This window comes from Ictidomys tridecemlineatus, chromosome 3, assembly GCF_052094955.1.
Source record: "Ictidomys tridecemlineatus isolate mIctTri1 chromosome 3, mIctTri1.hap1, whole genome shotgun sequence".
NCBI lineage: Eukaryota > Metazoa > Chordata > Mammalia > Rodentia > Sciuridae > Ictidomys > Ictidomys tridecemlineatus.
In genome coordinates, this window is record NC_135479.1 from 47,231,495 (window position 1) to 47,253,811 (window position 22,317).

At 37.3% G+C, this 22,317-nt stretch overlaps 1 protein-coding gene across 4 annotated transcripts in view; it reads right to left on the bottom strand.

The window, feature by feature from the left end:
• The window catches only part of LOC144376144 (palmitoyltransferase ZDHHC19-like), a 75,311-nt gene extending 54,503 nt beyond the window's left edge, over window positions 1–20,808 (bottom strand). For 2 of the 4 annotated variants that reach the window (XM_078042666.1, XM_078042663.1), the window contains exons 1-9: window positions 20,698–20,808; window positions 18,913–18,944; window positions 18,330–18,434; window positions 14,576–14,639; window positions 12,995–13,043; window positions 12,136–12,248; window positions 9,363–9,476; window positions 6,459–6,558; window positions 3,780–3,976 (exon numbers count right to left, since the gene is read on the bottom strand). The gene's annotated coding sequence lies outside the window, so the exon portion shown is untranslated. Of the gene's footprint in view, window positions 1–3,779; window positions 3,977–6,458; window positions 6,706–9,362; window positions 9,477–12,135; window positions 12,249–12,994; window positions 13,044–14,575; window positions 14,640–18,310; window positions 18,435–18,912; window positions 18,945–20,697 lie in introns of those variants that run through there. The other 2 variants (XM_078042664.1, XM_078042665.1) reach the window with 2 other exon arrangements.
• Window positions 20,809–22,317: the final 1,509 nt, after the last annotated feature.

Genomic DNA, 22,317 nt, shown 5'->3' on the forward strand with positions numbered 1-22,317 from the left:
TTCCAGACTGAGCCCAGGAAATGGACAGTAGCAAGCTCATGGATGACCAGCCCATCTTTGATCACCTTTTGGATCTACTGATAGTTGGCGCCATTTGGGATTTAGCTGGTTTCACTACTCAGATCCACAGTAGAGGATGCTGAAGACAAGCCCCTTCTGAGGCATGAGTAGAACTATGGTTGTGGTTGTGGCCCTAAAAATATTCTTGAGCTTTGTTCTGGGATACAGTTTTAAGCTATTTGGGTCTTATTTGTAAGATTTGTTAGGTGGAACTGAAACAGTGTTTAAGGGTAGTTATTTCCCATCATTGAGACAAGACTCTTTTCAGTCTTCTACACAATATCTTGTGAGTGATAAGGTTTTCCACGGTGGCTGGTAGAAACAGGCACTACTCCCAAGTCTACACATGTGGCAGGTGCTGTTCCTTCCAATCTTGTTCTTCTGATCTGGGGGTCTCACCATGTTGCCCAGACTTGAGCTCGAGTGATCCTCAACCTTCCAACTAGCTGGGACTGTGGTTGTGCACCATCATGCTCAGCCCCAGGGTTTATTCCTACTGATGGAGATTGAACCGAGGACCTTGTGCAGGCCAGGCAAGCACTCTGCCACTGAACTACACCTCAGCCCAGTTCTTGCCAATCTTATCAGATTTGTAACGCCTCAGTCTTTACAATGGCTCTTCACACCAATCTCTGTTGAATGCCTAAGGGGGCCCTCCAAAGATCTCGAGCGTCTCCATCTTTCCTCTTTCACAGCTTTTCCAGCAATGTCCCAATCTGGGTTGTCCCTCTCTGTACATGTCCTGGAAACTGGGGCAGTGGTAGGGTTCACTTCAGTTAGTACTCACTTTCTGACATCACTGTCCTTCATTCAAAATCTGATAGTGTCTTGAAAATCACTGTTTCATATAATCTAGTTTCTTGGTGTCGCTTCCAGCAAAAAGGGTTAAGTTGGTCCCTGTTACCCATTCATCAAGTTTTCACCAACATTACATCTCAACTGATCAAGTCTCAGTGTAACTGTGGTTTCTGCCAAGCTGATCTCTCCCTCACTTCTTGCCTATAGATTTCAGGGCATATCTTTATCTAGATTTCCCTGTCTTTCCTGCCATTCCTTCTTGGTCTTCTTGCTGCTCTGCCAAATCAACTCTTAGTTGTAGACTCTGTCAGGAAGCCAGGTAAATATTTGTCCATCTATACTGACTTGACCCTGTGACCTCATCTTGCCTGGCAGCTGTAGGAAACATCTGTAGCTAAGGAGCCTCAATTTTATCTCTCTAATCTGGATCCAGGACTTGCATACCCAACAGCCTCATCAACATATCCACTTGAACATCTTTCTAGGTCTAGTCTTCACTTTTACATGTCTTAAACAAGTTAAAATGTTGTCAACTGAACTCCCAATTTCATCCTAACCCCTCTACCCTTCTTGCAGTCCTTCCCATCTCAACTAAGGGAAGCTTCAAGTTCATCATTCTCATTCTTAGGCCATAACTCTTGGAACTCTCCTCAACTCCTCTTTTACATAGATGCTCCTTTCAAAATACACCCAGAATCTAACTGTTTTTTTTTCATTACCTCCACTGATGCCATTCTTGTCGACATTACTGTCATTTTTCATCTGAATTATTGCAACAGCTTCCTAATTGGTCTTCCTGCTTCTGCCTTGGCCTTCCTTGAGAATCTCTTCTGAACAAATTGACCAGACTGAGCCTCTTAAAATTTAAGTATCACCATTTCACGCCTCTGCTCAGAACTTTCCACTGGTTTTCCCATTCTGTGGAAGCCAGAAGCCCCACAAAGCAATACCCAGGGCCTCCCCTCACTGACCCTCACCGCCTACTGGTTGCTCAGTGCACTGTGACTCTGCTAAAGCCCTTCAGGATCTTTCACTGCTCCAGGAACATTCCTGCCTCAGGGCTTTTGGACTTGCTGTCTCTTCTGCTTGCCATGCTCTTCCCTAGGTAAATAAGCACCACTCTCACATCCTCTGTCCAAATGTCACCTCAGTGAAGCCCTCCATAAGGACCCTTTTAAAAACAAACCCCTGACGCTCTCTCTCCTGCTAGTCCAGCACTTAAAGAGTCCATTGCTTAATGTAGTATTCTGATTTCCCTTCTTGTTTCTCTCCTTCCACTAGAATGTAGGTTCTATAGGGCAGGAATTTTTGTGAGTTCTCTAGGCAGCAACTTAAACCAGTGTCTAGCACAAGGCAGGGACTTAATTCAATATTGGCTAAATAAATATATGAAATGAAAGGGTTTTGAAAATTGCTCTGAAAAGTGTTCTAAATAAATCTCCTATTAAAACTATTTTAACTGCTTACTTCAACTGGATTCTTTGGCAATGGGGCAAAACACATTCAGGAAAGAATATGCAAATCCAATTCCCTCTGTTGTCTGGCCTGTTTTCCTAAGTATAATACTTTCAAGGGTCAATGTGTACATGTGTCAGAACTTCCTTCCCTTTTATGGCCAAATAATATTCTACTGCTCATTACATGACACATAATTGGGTTGTTTCCACTTTTTCCTATTCTAAATAACACTGCTGTGAACACTTTGTACACGTTTTGTGTAGACATGTGCTTTTATTGCCTTTTTTTTTCTTTTGGCAGTGCTGTGGACTGACCCAGGGCCTGCTGGGCACTCTATCATTGAGCTACATCTCCCACTCCATGGACAGATGCTTTTTTAAAATTTCTTTTATTTAATTTTCTTTTTTTTATGTGGTGCTGAGGATCGAACACAGTGCCTCATGCATGCAAGACAAGCACGCTACCAAGATCCACAATCCCAGCCTTGGACATATGCTTTTAATTCTGTTGGATATATACCTAGTAGTAGAATTGCTAGGTCATATGGTAACCCAATATTAACTTTCTGAGGAACTGTGAAGTTGTTTCTAAAGCAGTGCAACCTTTTCCATTCCCACCAGCAATATATGAGAGTTCTAATCATTTTTTCATTTTTATTTCCATAGTACTAGGAATTGAACTCAGAAGTGTTCTATCTCTAAGTTACATCCATGGTGTTTTTCTGTTTTGACACAGAGTTTGGTGAAGTTGCCCAGGCTGGCCTCAATCTTGCAATCTTCCTAACTCAGCCTCCCAAATCCCTGGGATTACAGCTGTTGCCTGGCCAACAATTCCAATTTTCCCACATTCTTACCAGCACTGATTATTGTCTGACATTAGGTGTAAAGAGGTACCCTGTGGTTCTGATTTGTATTTCCTTAATTACTAATGGAGTTGGGCTACATATGGTCATTGTAAAGGAGATGGGAGGATGGTTGAAATTCACCTCAGTTGCAAGAATATTTACTTGTTCAAAGTCTACTCTGTTTGGAAATGGCTTGAACACTGTCAGTGATACAGCTTTCTCAGAGGAGTCATCTTGCTTTTCTCTTTTCTGGACCTTGGGGATCAGAGACTGAAGTTCAAAGTGGATAACTTAATGGGTAAGAAAAGTACCTTCACTGTGTAGAGAGAGGCACATACCTAGGAGACTTCAACTATGTAGAAGGGTGAGTCCATGCTTACTTACACCCCAAACAGGAAACCATACAGCGACTAACAAACACCTACACTCTTTAGCTAACACGGTCAGCTCTGTAACTCAGAAGCAGTGTGACTTGTAGATACAAAGTAAGGGCAGAGGTTAGATTTTATCAAATTTTGATCCTAAATTCTTGGCCAATGAACAACACAAGGGAAGTTCCAACTGCACTTTAAGGGAAAGTATTGTTCTTGCAGTGAAGCTGGTGTTACACTGGTCTTACCTATGTGGGATCTTCTTTCATGTAGGGAGGCTCTCCTTCCAGCATCTCAATGGCCATGATCCCTAGTGACCAGATGTCGATTTTAGGGCCATAAGCTTTCCCCATAACCATTTCTGGTGCCATCCAGTAGGGTGTTCCACGCATTCCAGTGCATGTATTCTGCTCAGAGGTGAGATGAGCACAAAACCCAAAGTCGGCTAAGAAACAAACAAAAACAAAACATCTAGAGTTAATAGCTTCCAGATATGGTTTTGTTAAAGAGTTCACCTCAGATGACATAATTGCATTTGGACTATTTGGGCTTATTTATTTTTATTAAAAGAATTTAATAATACGGTTATCCAGACTGGGATTAGAATACTTTGGTGATGTTATATACTGCCACTTTTTGCTTCTTCTTCCTACAACAGAGTGCAGATTATTAGGTGGGCATTTATTCTCAGTAATACATATTTTATCCTAAAAGTTTTAGTAAAATTGAAAGAGATCCAAAAAGGGGAGAAAATCACTGAAGGTGGACATCAAACCCAAATGAAATGAATCAGGCAAACATCAGGACACTGAAACTACTTTAAATGAAATAAAGAGAAGCTATACTAAGCATACAAGTTAGCAGGGACTTTAGAAAACGAACACATTTGAGTGTAATTATACTGACAAGGTACTTACTAGCCCTCATCTACTCCAACTAACTCCACTATAACTAAGAAACAGAAAACTTTAGTACTTGATGTTAATTTTGTGGAAAGGTCAAGATGAGAATTTATGATCTTTTCTTCCCTTCTATTGTTAAAGCCATTCAAGTACTTTTGTAACTATGGGTATCAGGTCTGTAAGCTTTAGACTGTTTGATATTTGCATAAGAGTCAATATTAAGCTATGAACTGCTTGGTTTGTTTTACCTAACTAGGATATTTTGTAAACTGTTTATAGAAGAGATCCTTCCGTATTAATACATTTATCTGCCTGTTTTAAAAACTATAATATATTACGGTGTATTAACATACCAGATTACTATTCCTTTACTGTTTGACATTAAAGATAGTTTTAGTTTTTCTTTACCATGTTGCATAGAATATCCTTTTACTAATTATGGTGCATACATTTAGTAATTCTATAGGAGTGAATACTGAAAAGAGCAACTGTTACATAAAATAATATTTATAATGAAAAAGTGTTAAGGTGTGTAAACAAGTCAAAAATAACACCTGGTATTTTGCCAGAGAAATGTTAAGAGTTCGTAAACAAGTCTGGATGGTGCCTGGAAAAATGCCAGAGGGAGTGGTTTGAAAAGTAACAAAAGCGAGCCATAAGTGTGGAGATTCCTTATTGGTTGGCTGATGTATCTAGTTTATGCTAATTAAGATAAGCTGTGCAAAATGTATAAATAGCTCTGTTGTCTAATTCCATTTAAAGGCTCCCTCTCCTGCTGTATCAATCTACAGAAGTTATTTGTCACCCCCCAGTTATTCTGCTGCAGCCGGACTGCGGCAAAAAAGAATGTTTATAAAACTCAAGTACTATTCAAGTATCTTGTAAAAATATGTAATCCTCATGATAACCCTTTGAGATAGGGTAAGTTTTAAAAAAATTGTTCTGGGTAATTTCCTTTTTTTAAATTTAATTTTATTTATTTATTTATTTTGTATTAGTGCTTAACCACTGAGCCACATCTCCAGGTTTTTTAAATGTTTCATTTTGAAACAAAGTCTCACTAAGTTGCTTGAAGTCCTGGCTAAACTGCTGAGGGTGGCTTTGAACTTGTGATCCTCCTGCTTCAGCCTCCCAAACCGCTGTAGTACAAGCGTGCTCCACTAAACCCAGCCCCAGCTATGCTTACTATTTAAATTATTCTAATTTACAAATAGGGGAACCAAGGCATATATGTTTTTAGTTAATTCACCTAAGATCATTCATCTAGTAAGTGGCAGAGTCACCACAAAACATGATCCAAAAAAAATCTAATTCCATTTTCATATGTCTCCACCAACAATGTATGTGATTATCTATTCCCAACTTGCCCACTAAGATAATTTAAAGGTAGAATCTTTTATTTTGATGACCTGATTGAGTCACTTTTACAGGATGTACTTTAAAAGCTCTGCTTGAGTCCTCCAGAGGGCATGGCAGAAACCCAGAAACGCATGGACACAGGGGAAAGAGGTTCACTTTGTTTTGCATGACTCTGCTGTGTCTCCTTCTGAAGAACATTGGGAAAGTTGGATGTTTTCCTTGTCATCCCTGAGTCAGGGTCATACAGCCCTCTCCTGAAAAGGCTATCCTGAGTGAAACTCAGAGAATGCTGAAGAGTACCATGAGAAAAACTAACAGACGGCGGAAACAAATGCACATTGATCTCTAAGGCAGCATCCACACTAGCACAGTCCCAGGTACTGCTTCTTAGCCCTTTACATGTTTAACCTCCAAAAAAATCCTGAGATTGGTTCTATTATCTTCCTCAGTGAATAAATGAGAAAAGACACACAACTGAGCAAATCGTAGCACCTCTGCTATTTAAACCCAGTTCAGTTCCCAGCTCACAGTCTTTACCACTAGATTCTAGCCCCTTCCATATTTTAATTTTCAAAAATATTAACAGACAAGGGTTTTTTTATTTAAAAAGGAAGAAAGCATAATAAAAAATAAACAATGAATGCTTTTCCTTCGTTTGTTACTCACTAAGTTTGATGGATCCTTCCATCCCCAAAAGTACGTTGTCGCTTTTTATGTCGAGGTGAATCACATAATTGGCATGTAAAAACTCCAATGCCTGTAAGCACTGAACACAAGAAAACACGTATCAATGAAACAGTCCTGGAAAGTTCCATTCACTAGCTCACACAGAGTCATTACAGCAGAAGTTGTGGCCTGAGAGCTGTCTGTAGTCTTCAGCCAAAGACCCTGCAATACTTAACATTTATAAAGAAAAACATCCCTCATGTGCAAAGTTCTGAAGACATAATACCTTAATTAGTAAGAAGATCCCCTCTCACACTCTGATCTCATCTAGAGGCATTGTTAAATAATGTCTTACTAAGCTCTTTTTTTTCCCAATAATTTTTTTTTTTATTAAGACAAGGCCTTTCTATGTTGCCCAAGCTGGCCTCAAACAATCCTCCTACCTCAGCTTCCTGTGCAGCTAAGACTGCAGACACCTGCCTTGTGCCCAACTCATCCACCACTGATTATTTTCCTTTTCTTTCTTCTTTTTTTTTCTTTTTCAGTGCTGTGAATCAAACCTGGCGCACTGTGTATGCTAGGCAAACTGAGCTACATCCCCCGTCTCTACCATGGATTTTTAAAACTTAGTCTTCAATGGTCTCTTATAAAATGAAGAATGAGTCCATATTGCCTTCTAGGCCTTTTCAGGTTTAAATGCCTAATAGTACACGGCACTTGGTAAACAAGCATAAATTCTTTAGAAATTATTTCCACAGTAGAGGATAAACTTGTGGTTATTTGCACTTGAAACCTGAGGCACTCAGAAGTCTCAACAATGTGAGCCACTGAGAGAAGCAGGCAAGATGGAGGGTGGTCTGGTTGCATTGAGGGGGGTCGTCAATATAATGTTCTGTCCTCTTCATTTCTTCTCTGGTAGATTTTAGGTCAAGCTATCTCCACAGCCTGACACCAACCATGAAAGTATATGGCTAGGGGTAGAATTCAGTGTAGAGCTCAGCATGTTTGAGGTCCTAGGTCTGATCCCCAGAGCCGAAGCAAAGAAACAAAATAACCACCACAATTAAAAACAAATAAATAAAATAACATTATTGTGTCCATCTACAATTAAAAATATTTTTTAAAAAGTAAGGATAAATTCCCCCCCTTCCTTAAAAACAAGAATAAAATGAGATTTTAAAAATTTCTTTGCTCCATGATTTTTGAATACAAACTGATAAGATAAATTATACACTTGGGAAAAGTTAGTTGTATTTTTATTCTCATTCCCATCAGAGTAGAACAACAAAGTCTGTACATTATTTGTAACCAGTAAAAATACCATTCAAAATATTTTACTATTATACAAAGAAAAAACATATAAATAGTATTATCATGTTATATTTACCAGGCATTTAATCAGATTCTTGGAAAGATTTTTTAAAGCCACAGAAAAATACTTATACAAATAAGTAGAAATAAACTATAGTCTCAAGTTAAATTTGGGGCACATAAAAGAACACCTAAGTGAATACAGTTAAAACTTCTAATATAGATTTTAATATCAACTATGAAAAATTGAGAAAAACAATTAAGTGTAAATAGATAAATTCTTAAGATGTGATTAGATTTCTAGTGACCAAATAAACTTTTTTAAGGGATGTGATATTCAGAACTATGAAAGAGTTCTGATTTCCTTCCTTTAAGTACTTCAGTACTTAATACAACTCAGAATTAAATTTTCAAAGAATGTTACCTTAATGAAAATATTATACAAAGTTTATAATTCACTATGTTTTACACTATAGTCCATCATAAACTTTTACAATTTTGTCATTTATGACAATGATCCTGTGACCTCAGGGCAAAGTAGTGTCAGTTTCAGTGACAATAAGCAAACAATTATCCCCATTCTCCTCTACAGAACAAGTTATGGAGAAACAGATGGAACTTGTTTTTGGCTTAGACTTAGGCAATTTGGAAAATTTTACTAGCTTCAGCAAAAAGAAATTCATTAAAAAACATAAAGAAACCACCAGTTCCTTCACCTTCCGTGAGCTCAATAAAGCCAGAGGCAGACTTACTGATATTAAAGGTAAATGTGCCTTGTTTGTCTGTGACAGTTCTAGTTCCCAATTTATTTTGGGAGGGCGGAGGTGCGGGTAGGGGTGGGTGCCAGAAAAGGGACACTGGAGATTTAATCTGGAGAGACTTTACCACTGTGCTACATCTCCAGCCATTTTACACTTTCATTTGAGACAGGGTCTCACTAAGTTGCTTAGGGCCTCCCTAAATTGCTGAGGTTGACCTTGAACTTGCAAATCCTCCTGTCTCAGCCTCCTGAGTCACTGGGATTACAGGCTTCTACCACCACACCTGGCTGAGTGGTATATTTTTTAAAAGCACCCCACTTTGTTCTCAAAAGTGCACTGTCTGGATGATAAATTATCATGATGACTATAAGGAGATTGCAGGTGAATTTAGTTCTTCAAAGACCTTAACCAGGCATGCGTGTAACCACAGCTACACCAGAGGTGGAAGTAGGAGGATCACAAGTTCGAGGCCAAGCTAGGCAACTTTTGAGATTGTCTCAAAATAAATAAATAAATAAATAAATAAATAAATAAATAAATAAATAAATAAATAAATAAATAAATAGGACTGGGGATGTAGCTCAGTGGTGGAGCATCCCTGGATTCAATCCCAATTCCACAAAAAAAATAAATAAAATAAAAAAGGGCCTAAACCCCATTCCCAATGTATCCTACACATGAAGGACTGAAATGCTCACCTGAGATGAAACAGTATGGGATAACTTGCAGAGGATGTGTACAACCAAAATTCCCTGTGCAGAAAAACTTTCCTTTAATTCATCTCTTACTGACCACACATCACTCTGCTTTATCTCAAAGAAAGCAAACTCACCTCTCTGCACACAGCAGCAATCTGTGCCTCATCCATGCAGGTTTCGGTTACAACATCAGTGAGTGGTCCACCGTCAAGGTACTCATTACAAACAAGTCATCTCCGACCAGGTAACTAAAAAGAGAACATACAAAACATACCTTTTATTTTTTTAAACATATGACACTCTTTGTTCAAGAGTTCAAATGTTAAGCGCCATAATAATAAAACTACAGAGCTGATAGTTTGAGAGCCAAGAAAAACACTGGAAAGTTACTATGTAACAGCACAAAAAAGTCCAGGGGCCATTATGATATTCATTATTATTTTTAAGTCATAGTTTGCCCATAATAGCAGTCTTGGTGTATATTTTGGAGTTTTCCAAACAAAATAATCCTATCACATAAGGATTCTTGGTTTTGTTTTGCAGATACAGAGACAGAGGCTTGGAGCAGTGAAGTAACTCATCTAAGATCACATAGAAAGTGACAGAATCAGCATCTGAAGTCAAATTCTAACGATTACAATGCCTATGGCTTATCTTAACTAACATTCCATGCTGACTTGAAATATTATTTTAAAAAGCAGAGAAATGTACCTAAAAATTTATTTCCATGAATGTAGACCCCCAGACCCCATGATTCGGGCTGAAGTCTCAAAATATATTATCATTTTTCCATCCTAAATAAATTTATAGAGGCCCCGGGAGGAGCCGCTGCAGCTCCGGGCTCCGTGGAGGCAGAGCCGGGAAGCCGGAACCGGGGCCGGCGGCGTTTCTAAGGCTGGAGCCGCTCCCGAGCTACCGGGGAAGCTGAAAAGCTGAAATGGAAGGGCTGAGACCCCAGCTGCCCCCGCCGATCGCCCGCCAGTACAAGAAGAGGAGGTCCTTGCGCCCGCCCAGTGGAGAAAATTGATGCTCTGGAAGGAAATACTCAGAGAATCGGATCTAGCGTCTCCTAATGCTGATGATGCAGCTCTGTGCCCAAAGACTGAGAAGACAGAAAGACAAAAGAAGAAACAGCTGCACTTCCAGGCATACTCCAGGCAGGGGCTGGAGAAGGACTAACAACTTCCCAAGGAAGAGGCTGACTCTGGATGGAGCCCTGAGAAATCAGAATCCAGGATTTGGGCCTATTAAGACACTGAAGCTCCTGACTTTTGAGAATTTAATATGCCTTCAAGCAAAGTCCCTCATATCTGCTATCTCTTTGAATGCTTGCCAAAACTCTTAAGGAGGAGCAATGGTATAATTCCTTACTTCTATAGCTGAGGCTCAAAGAATTGTCAATTACTCGGCCAAATTTTACAGCTGTGAAATAACCATAAAGGATTTTAACCCAGACCTTGTTCGAATCCAGAGCCCAAAGACTGACCACTCTGTAAGCCCCTTGCAGGGCTGTGCCATACAACCAGATAATGGAAATATTGTACATTTGCAATTGTTTTCTCTAGCCACATCTGGCTATTGAGCCCCTGAAATATGGATACTGGGCTTAAGGAATTAAAATATTTATTTTTGGTACTGGGAATTTAACAAAGGAGCACTTTATCACTAAGCTACATCCCCAACCCTTTTTCATTTTTATTTTGCGATGGAGTCTCACTAAGTTGCTGAGGCCAGCCTCCCTAGTCACTGGGATTTGTACCACTGCACCTGTCAAGGAATTGAATTTTAAATTGTGCATGTGTATGTGATGTGTGCATGTTCTGAGGGTTGAACCCAGGGCCTCAGGCATGCTGATCGCTGCTCCACCATTGATCTACACTTGCAGTCCAATTTTTAATTAAAAAATAAAACTGCCCCAGAGTGTTAAAAAAAATAAATAAATAAATAAATAAATTTATATATGGAAGAAAATCACCTGTAACCCTCTAATACAACTGCTATTATCATTTTTTTACCAGTTATCTTTCATTCGTATATTTCATAAATGTTTTTAAAAAATTTAATAGGGGGCTGGGGATATGGCTCAATCAGTAACGTGCTCTCCTGGCATGCTGTGTGCTGGGTTCGATTCTCAGCACCACATAAAAATAAAATAAAAATGTTGTGTCCACCGAAAACTAAAAAAATAAATAAATATTTAAAAATTTATCTCTCTTTAAAAAAATTAATAGTATACTTAGTTTTCCATTGTTTTTTTCTTTTTTTAACATCAATTGCTAATCTATATGAATTTTTTATTGTTTGGTGGGGGGGGTGCCAGGGAATGAACTCAGGGTACACAACCACTGAGCCACACCCCCAGCTCTATTTTGTATTTTATTTAGAGACAGGGTCTCACTGAGTTGCTTAGGCCCTTGCTAAATTTTGGCTTTGAACTCATGATCCTCCTACCTCAGCCTCCCTAGTCCCTGGGATTACAGGCATGGACCAACACACATGGCCTACATGACCTTTTGACAAACATATACAATTTGTACACAAAGAACAGCATTTGAAATAAAAACTGATCTAAATGTTTAAGAATTGACTGCTGGTCAGCTCTGTGGATTAAGACATGAATCCCAGCTGACCATTTCTTAAATGATTTGGCTTCTGACCATTTGCATGAATATACAAATCATCTGCAATGTGCTTCATTTAGCTGCCTTGTCTCACTTGCCAAGTAATATCCTTGTAACAGTAATATCCTTCTAACTTGGAGTAGGCTAGTTTCACCTCTCCTCTTTCTCTTTTAAGTTTACTCTTCACTATTGACACTTCAAAGTGGCTAGCCTCCATTGAACCACCAGACTATATAAATTTCCATATTTTTATCCTAATGTTTAAAAGAACTTCAAACATATTTACCTGTCCAAGAAGTGAATTATATTGGGATTCTTTAGTTTTTTCATCACCAAAAGTTCATTAAGGATCAGTTCCTTCTGTGGGTGTTTCTTTAAATCAATTTGCTTAATCGCAACCTATAATGGAAACAGAATTGAAAAAAAAATGGTTTTCCTAGTTCTCTTAGAAAGTAACAAACACCAACCAGTCACTAATTTATAGTAACACGTGATATTACATAGTGAGATTACAACTGACAAATAATTAGTATTTTCACTTGCACACTGACTATGCTCAGTGTTTTATACTACCTGAACCCTAAATATGTTCAGAATTATTTTGAAGTTGATTAACCAACCTAAGATCAGTCCAGTGCCAGGAATTAACCCTCTTTTCACTTCAACCTGGGAAAACTTTTTTAAAAAATATTTGCTTATTTATGACATAATTCCTTCTTTGTTCACCCTCATGTGAGAATGGCTATAAAATTAAATAGATTAATTCTTTTTTTAAAATTTTCCATAAGTTTAAGCATATTTTTCTAAAGTTTTATTATTAAATATTATGCTTCCTAGATCATTTTGTTTTTGTTAAACAGCTGTTATCAGATTAAGAAAATTAGTGGTTATTGTTTTGAAACATCAGTGACACTCAAATATCTTTATGCATACACAAAACACACACACAAACATACACCTACATGCGTATGCATATACATATACATATGCACACATGCACATATGATGCATAATGTTTATAGATGAATTCTTGCAACATATATCCAATTAAAAAGTATATTCCTATTGATTATGCTGAGCTTTATCTAGTTTTTCTCCTAAACAAAAAGCTAATAGAACATCTAGAAGTATGAAAAAGTTGCTACCTTTTGCCCCAGAGCCACATCAATAGCAATAAAAACCGTACCAGAAAACCTAGGGGAAACAAGACACAGTCAGAATTCAGATTTCTAAATCACTGCCATTTATAATAGCCAAGAACTTTACCCTTCTCACGGTTAATTTTTAGATGTAGCATCTTAAAAACAGGAAAAGGAAAGGGAAAAGAGGAGACAATCCTTGTAGCCAAAACTTTGATTTGAAATATTTCAGACCTACAAAAATATAGGGGAAAAGATAAAGAAAAGAGTGAATAACAGACACTCATTCTGACAGCTCCCTGCTTAAGAAACAATCAAGTGCACCTGGAAGTTTCTGGTGTGCCCTTGCCTGCAGCGTTCTCCCTCCACCTCAGGGAACCTGCATTGGGTGTTCATGCTGTATTTGATGTGCAACTTTCCAAGCGCTTTCTTATACTTTCAATTATGAAGTTAATGTTCAGGTATTTCTCTACAATTTGCTTTTAAAAATTCATCTGGCTGGGCATGGTGGCACACACCTGTAAAGGGGCTGGGAAACTAGCTCAGTGGTGAAGCGCCTCTGGGTTCAATTCCCAGGATCACAAACAAACTAATAAATAATTCATCTGGATTTCTGATACCTATCTACATACATAGGCATGATTCTTATTCACTCGTTATTAATTATTCAACATATTATCATGCTTAAAATATTAAGGGGATTTTCAACTTTTATTATTATTAAAATCAGTGCTGAACTGAATTTAGTTGTTAAAAAAGAAATTAAGGATGTTTCCAAAAATTCTCATTCTAAATCCTACTATTCTTTCTAAGTTCACAGAACATTTTCTAGAGATTAGTAACAATAAAAATTCAAGATGTTCATTTGCTCTCAAGCAATAAAGGAAAGAGCTTAGCATAGTTTAAAAACAAATTACTGAATTAGAGGGGCAGACTCAAAGACTAATACTCAATAATAGGATTCAAAAACATTTTGGGGTTTTATTTATTTATTTAGTACTGGGGATTGAACCCCAGGGGTACCTTACCACTGAGCTAACTCCCCAGCCCTTTTTATCTTAGGTTTTAACTAAATTGCTGAGGCTGGCTGAAAACTTGCCATCCTCCTAACTCAGCCTCCTGAGTTGCTGGGATTATAGGTGTGCACCAGCAAGCCCAGATCAATGTGTGGGTTTTTGCTTTGCTTTGCTTTGCTTTTGTTTTTGCAATGCCAGGGACAAAAGCCAAGATCTCATGTAATTCAGACACATGCTCTACACTGAACTTCATACCCAGCCCCAAGTCAAGAGTTTTGATGGCCTATAATCCTGCAATAAAGTTGGCTTTTAAATATGTCATGGGCAACTTTTCCATTTAATAACACCTTACCATCTATGAGAAATAACATTCAAGAAGAAACAATGATGTAAAGTCATTGCTAACATGTAAGGTTTTTGAACAATTGCATTATGTATTTACACAAATCCCCTAAGGTACCACTCATAGAATACAGTAGGTGTTAAATGTCCTTGGTGGGGAGGGAAGAGAGCTCATGCTGAATACCCAGTAAGTAGTGAATATTATAACAATACAATCATAAACACTTACCCTTGTCCAATTTTTTCATATCTTGTGTATTTTGTTTTAGGGTCTGCGATGCTCACCATAGTTCCTTGTTAAACAAAAACAACATTGAATTCTTTCAATCAAGAATTTTAAAAACAAATTAATTTTAGTATCATGATTCCTTTTAATAAACTCTACTGATTTTAAAATAGTCATTTTCAAACACATCAAGTTTCAACAATAAATGGCTCCAAACAAAACTCTGAAAAAACTTAAGAAAAGCAAAAGTGTGTTCGAAACAAGAAGACACATACTCTCCATTAGGTTGGGACTCCTAACTAATCACTTTCTCAAACATCATGACATTTCAGAACAATTGAATGTTCTAGTCTGCCTGAGAATTAAGGGGATTCTCAGGATGTACAGCTTTCCAAATGGCAATTCCAGCAGAGTATGGTGGCACATGCTTGAAATCCCAAATAACCAGGAGCTGAGGCAAAAGAATCACAAGCTGGAGACCAGTCTTGGAAACTCAGTGAGACCCTGTCTCCAAACAAAAAAACTGAAAAGGATTGGGGTGAAGCTCAGTGGTAAAGCACCCCTGGGTTCAATCCCTAGGATCAAAAACAAACAAAAACTTAGCAATTCATGGGAAATTCTGCACTCTACTTTTCTTCCTCACTGCATGTATTATATACTTTAATTATGAAACAACTATCAGTAATAATAAATAAGTGATAGTCAAATGAATTATCCTAACTGACTTTTCTGATTATTCCAGGATATCTTCTTTCAATATATTTAGGAATCCACCTCCTACTACAGACATTACTCTACTATGGAATAATCATATGTCTGTTTTAGCAATGTTCAAAATAATGACGACGAAATGGTAAAATTAGGAGGTTGGATATAAAATCCTAGTGTGAATTCTTATGACCAGTAAGTCAAAATATAAGCAAATCACATTAAAATTTCACTACCTCTACTGTAATTCATTCCTCCCCCTTGTATTATTTTTCCCTTTCCCCTCACTTCCTCTTGTATGTAATTTTGTATAACCCTGAGGGTCTCCTTCCATTTCCATGCAATTTCCCTTCTCTCTCCCTTTCCCTCCCACCTCTCATCCTTGTTTAATGTTGGTCTTCTTCTCATGCTATGTTATGTTTTGAACAACCAACAATAATAAAAAAAATTTTTCTCACTACCTCAAGATAAACGAAGATAGGGCCATATAAGGAAACTCATAAATAATTTTATGTAGGTATTCAATCTCAAGTTAACTACTAAGATTCAAGCCAAGAAGCTAAGGGCATAAAGACAGGGGATGTGATAACTAAAGGTCACAGTAAACTATTTTAGTTTATTTTTTAAAGCAGCAGCCCTATATACAAATATCCCTAGGATGTCACAGTTAAAGCAGTTTTGTATTGGAAAATACTGAGGAATCCAGAACAAAAAAACGTAAGTGCTTATAACACCCATCTCTAAAGTATTTTTCCTTGAGCTTTTACATCACATTGTTCTTTATAACTATAGTCAGTGGGGGCTTGTTATCAGACATTATTGTTACCTCCTTCCTGGAACTGTTTACATTATTTATAATGCTTGATTCAGGCCACTGCGATATTAAGTGATTTTAAAGAGACCTGGAAAATATGTTTTTCCTTGGAATATATTTTATGACTAAATGTTTCTATTTTGAAAAGCTATAGGTCTGGACAAATATATACAAACCTCCTTTGATAAGGTTTCCAACTATGACCACGTTCATACCCTTTACATTTGGCTCATAGGAAATAGTATTGCTCCCGAAGGGACTGACTTCAAATGCAATAGCAAACAAAATGAATAATATTTTGCCTTCACTTTTTGAGGGTGGTACTGGGGGTTGAATCTAGGGGCACTTTAGCCCTGAGCTATATGCCCAGCCCTTTATATCTTATTTTGAGACAGAGTCTCACTGTCACCTAGACTGACCTTGAATTTGAAATCTTCTGCCTCAGTCTCCTAAATTGCTGGGATTATATTCATATGCCACCATGCCCAGCTCACTACATTTGAATTGAAGCAATTACTCCTATAAGAAACAGTCTTTCTGCCTTAAGCTAAAATAAAAGGTATATATTTCAATTCAACTGGGTCTTTTTTTTTTTTTTTTTTTTTTTTTTTGCAGTGCTGTGGAAGGCCCTAGGGCCTTGCACACACCAGGCAAGTGCTCTGCTACTGAGCTCTATCCCCAGACATGGGTCAAATGTTTTAAGAAATGTTAATTCATAAATAATATGAAAAGTAGATAACATAACTTATTTTCGCCACAATCTCCTCATCGGTCAAATTTGTGTTCTTTCTCTTGGCACCACTGCCCACAGTCGCATCACCAAGAGGTGCAGGAAGAGCATCAGTTATAGACTGTGTGGAAATATGCAGAGATATTGTTCATGACTGAGATTTTAAAACAAATATTTTCAAATATTCTAACTGGTACACTACTCAGAATTCCTTAATTTTTAACCAAAACTGAGTTATTTCTCTTGTTCTAAAGAAAGCCATACTTTCAGACTTACAAAAATCATGTAGTGAAAAAAAATGTGAAACATTTTTCTTTGCCATAGCATGAACTTATTTAAAAGTATAACTAGCAGCTGGATGCAACAGTGCATGCCTGTAACCCAGCAACTTGAGAGACTGAGACAGGAGGATTCCAGGTTCAAAGCCAGCCTTAACAACTTAGCGAGACCCTGTCTCAAAATAAAAAATAAGAAAGAGGGCTGGGAATGTGGCTAAGTAGTTAAGTGTCTTTGGGTTCAATCCACGGTGCCAAAAAAAAAAAAAAGTATAACTAGAAAAATAGCAGGTCTATGAATAAAATCTCTGTGTGCCCAGATATAAAATAGTATAACAGGGGCTATGGGTGTAGCTCAATGGTAGAGCGCTTGCTTACCATGTGTGAGGTCCTGGGTTCACACCTCAGCACCACAGAAAAAATAACTACATAAAATAAAGGTATTGTGTCCATCTACAACAAAATATATTTTTTAAAGTTAGAAAGATAAAATAGTAAAACAACATAGCAGCACACTTTAAAACTAACATTTTCCATAAAAAGATAAAATGTAAAAGACCAGAAATCTTGACGTTGAAATAACTAATTTCCACAAAATATTTTACACAAATATAATGCCTACCCTCCCTCTTTCACTTCAAGGAGCCAGTTGTAAGGAATATAGAAAACACAGCCTTCTGTCATGAGATGGGAATCCAATAGCAGTCCTCAGAGCCACCACATCACAGTCCATTCCCCTTAGTACTTCTCTCCCTGGCTCCACCTGAGCCCATTACTGCTGAAATTCTCCTCAGCTGGGGAGGAATTTCACTCTCAACTGTCTTTAGAATGCCATCAAGGCTTTGAGAGAAATGTCAAAATGAGAAATAAAATACATAATCTGGGGAAGAGGAAAGATCTAAGTTTTAGGTAGAAGAGTTACCCACATTATGAAACAGAGAAAAAACAGAGTAATGGATGATCTCTCTGGAAAAGGGGGCAAAACATGGAAAGAAAAAGCCCAGTGAGTTAAGTATTCTAACTTTTAAAGAAGCCATCGATTTTTATTTGTCAAAAAAGTGGTTTTGATGAGTACTCTTTAGGTAAAAATTTTAATTTAATCTTAACTTTCTCATAGTAAAATATTTTAAACCTGAAGGCTTTTTGAAATTATCTCTGAAAGTCAAACACAAACAGGTGTTTTTCAAACACACATGCACAGATGTGCACACCAGGTCATTAGTCACTCACTGGTCTTATGTGGCCATGTCCTGGGGAAGTGAAAGGCCAAACATCTCCATCACCATCATCTTCCTCCATTACTATAGCTGATGTTTCCGGCCCCTTGGTGTTCAGCTGTGTTCAGGAGCAAAGGAAGACAAGCCAGGAACAGTCAAAGATTAAAATGTGACCAGGTCTCTTTTTATTAAACAAACTTTAAGAAGTTATTTTTTCCATAGCTAATTTTTAAATGATTAAACCTCACTGGTTCCAATATATACAATTAAAAAGTAAAGATGATTTTCTGAAGTATGGAAAAGTAAATAAACATATATGATAAATATTCTTGAGTGCTATTTAGAAACATTAAATAGTTCTTTACCTCTTATTTTATTTTTTAAACATTTTTTAAAGTTGTTGATGAACCTTTATTTTATTTATTTGTATGTGCTGCTGAGAATCGAACCCAGTGCCTCATGTATGCCAGGCAAGCACGCTACCACTGAGTCACAACCCCAGCCCTACCTCTTATTTTAGAAATTTAAAAAAAAACAGATTTCTTTTGGTTACATTAATTAGAACAAGAACTATAAGAAATAAATCATCAACTTACTGCTGGTGTTCCAGAAGGGAAGCAATCCTTCTCTGAAAATGAAAGAGAAAGGACTTTTAATAATTCACCAGAGAAAACTTTTCTATGACAAAAAGAAAAATAATATAAAAGAGGAGCAAGTGAAATGTCTTAAAACTGATTTCATTTTTAAGTAGAATTACTTCTCTAGAAATATGACAGTAATAGTAACATAAAAATAAGAATTTATATAAGACTCAGTTACTAACTCTATAATCTTAATGAAACCTTAAAAATACATTTTGAAAAACCTGAATTGATCATTCCAATGATTGAATTTCATGGTATGTAAATTATACTTCAATCAAGTTATTAAAATGTAATGGAGTCCTGGCCTGGTAATTCCATGCCTATAATTCAAGTGGCTCAAAAGGCAGAGACAGGAGGATCTTGAGTTCAAAGCCAGCCTCAGCAATTTAGCTAGGTACCTAGAAACTCAATGCGATGCTGCCCCTAAATAAGATACAAAACAGAGTGGGGATGTGGTTCAGGGGTTGAGTGCCCCTGGGTTTAAACCCTGGTACCCCACCCCCACCAAAGTGTAATGAAAACCATACCCATTCAAGCTGTATTAAAATAAAACATTCCTTGTTTAAGATACTTTCTCCAGAGAATTGCCTACCAAGGAGCAAAAGGATATAAAGCCACCAAACATGGCAACTGGGATAAGAATTATTTTTGACATGGCTCGTTTCTTTTTAAAATGCAACTTACTAGTTGACACAGACGTTCTAGGTAAAAGTCTGACCTTTTCCTAAGGATACCAGGTAAGTTATTTATAGAAAAAGTCAAGATCAGTATTACTTGCAAAGAAGTCTACTTCTTTTTTGAACATAGCCTTTCTCTTTGTGATGATGTAAATATTAAATACAATTAATCCAACCACATATGATTTTTGCATACTTAGATTACTTTTGAAAACTATATATATGACTTTAGAAACAGAAACATATTAAATAAAAATTATATATCTTGTGGTTGGTTATATATCTTGTGCCCATTACGGGAAAAAATCTACACAGAGAGAAATGGGAGAAATGAATTTGCATCTTTTAAAGTACAGTGCAAAGAAGAGAAAGCAGGTGATCCAGCGTGGGGAAGGGGAATCTAACTAAATCTCCAAAGACATTCCAGGGATTGCTCAACCAGCTGCACCACTTGGACTTCATTCGGATGCTGCCTTACACAAACTGTTTTTAAAAATCCAGTATATTCCAATTCTTACCCACTGAGATTCTAATTCTGAGGTATAAATCCTTTTAGTTATAATGTTCATTTTTAAGTATTTGCATGTAATTTTTGAGTAGAAAATACTCTTTATTTCAAGGTCTGTGCATTTATAAAGCAAAAATTGGTTCTATGTCACTGACAATAAACATATCTCTAGCATAAACATGTCTAGAAATCCACACTTTTTCCTTCTAAACTGAAAATCATTTAAAGCCCTGAGGAGGAAAAAATCCCAAGTAAATGCAACAACATGGAATAAGTGTGAATCCCACTACCATGTTGATATATGTATAAGAAATATGGAAAAAAATGTAACATATCCAATTCCATTTCTAACAAAATTATGAGATCAATGAAATCCTCAGTCTCCAGATGATGTTCAAGAGCCATCCGGACAGTTGACAAAAAGCAGTATCTACATAGGAGAAAGTAGGATAAAAGTTTATCCTTTTATTTTTCCAGAAATGATCTTTTAATCTATCAGTGCTTCACAAGTTTCTATGGGATTCAGTCTTTTACCACTGTCTGAGGTCTCACCAGTAGGAGGAAATCTGAGATTTTTCTTCTTCAAGGTGCTGGCATTATAATACTTGTTGACACCCCGAACAGCTAGAGGATGCTCCGTTGGCTTTCCTTTGAGGACCCTGAAGTTTGTGGCAACTGAGCCCCCTGCTCTGGCATGCCCTAACAAAGAGAAATTCAGACATGAGTTGTGGTTTGAATTGCTCTAATACTATCCATTTTCAGACATAAATATCAACATACAAAGAACAAACCCATACACATAATTTTAGATTTGACTAAATTCTAAATGGTCTAGTTTACTAAAACTCTACTTTTCCATATTTATTTTACAAATCAACAGGAAAGATCCAAACAGAGGAATAGAATGGAGTGCTGGGTTTGTTTGGGGAGAGGGACAGAAGTGTCAAACCTGTATTTCCTCTTGTTCATCACCCACCAGAGTAGCTCCTAATGGAAAAGGCTTAAGTCTAGAGCATAAGTCAGGGGACAGCAAACAAGAAGAAGGATCCTTTCTTATGTCTTGTTCTTCTCTAGGCTTTACACAGAGAACACAGGGTGGCTGGCCCATTCCAACTTCAGCACTTCAGGGAATACAAATGTAGGGATTTGAAACCAAGAACCCACTTTATACAGTGTTTACTGTTTCAGATCTTTTTTGGTGGGGAGGAGGAGGAGTACCAGGGATTGAATTCAGGGGCACTCAACCACTCAGCCATACCCTCTGCCTTTTTATTTTTTGAGACAGGGTCTCACTAAATTGCTTAGTTCCTCGATTAGTTGCTGAGTCTGGCTTTGAACTTGCAAACCTCCTAAATCAGCCTCACAAGCTTCTGTGATTACAGTCATGCTCCACTGAACCCAGCAATACATTACAGTTGTTTTTTTTTCTAATAAATCCATTTTAAAATAATCTACTACTACATTAAATGGTCATGCCATATTTTTAACCAATTTACTACTAATGATATTTGATTTGATTTTTTTGCTACATTTTGCTATCTAAATAATGGGACAAAACCCATAATCTACGCTGTTCTATGGTTCCCCTAGGACACACATGCTAAAACTTACATTTCTGGGTCAAAAGGTGTATATGTGAAAGTAACATATTCATTTGTGATTTGGGATATATACATAAAGGGTTTTTTTAATTTTGTTTTTGTTTTTGTTTTTTGTTTTGTTTTGTTTTGTTTTGTTTTTGGTGTTTGGGATTAAACCCAGGGCCTTAAACTGCTAAGCACCTGCTAAACACTACCACAAGTTACCTCTAGTCCCAAGTTCTTAATGATATGGAGTCAAATTGGCTTGTTTCCTCCCCCATCTCCTGTACTAGGGACTGAATCCAGGGGTGCTTTAACACTGAGCTTCATCCCCATCCCCCCCACCCTTTTGCAAATTTGGGACAAGAGTCTTGTTAAGACCCCAACACCTGCATCAAACCTGTGATCCTCCTACCTCAACCGGGAGCCTCTGGGATTACAGGGGTGAACCAAAGTGCTTGGCTTCACAAATTATTATTATTATTATTATTTAGTTTTTGTTTTTAAGACATATGGTCTCACCATTTTCCCCCGGTTTATCTGAAACTCATGGACTCTAGTGATCTTTGTGCATCAGTCTGCAGAGTAGCTG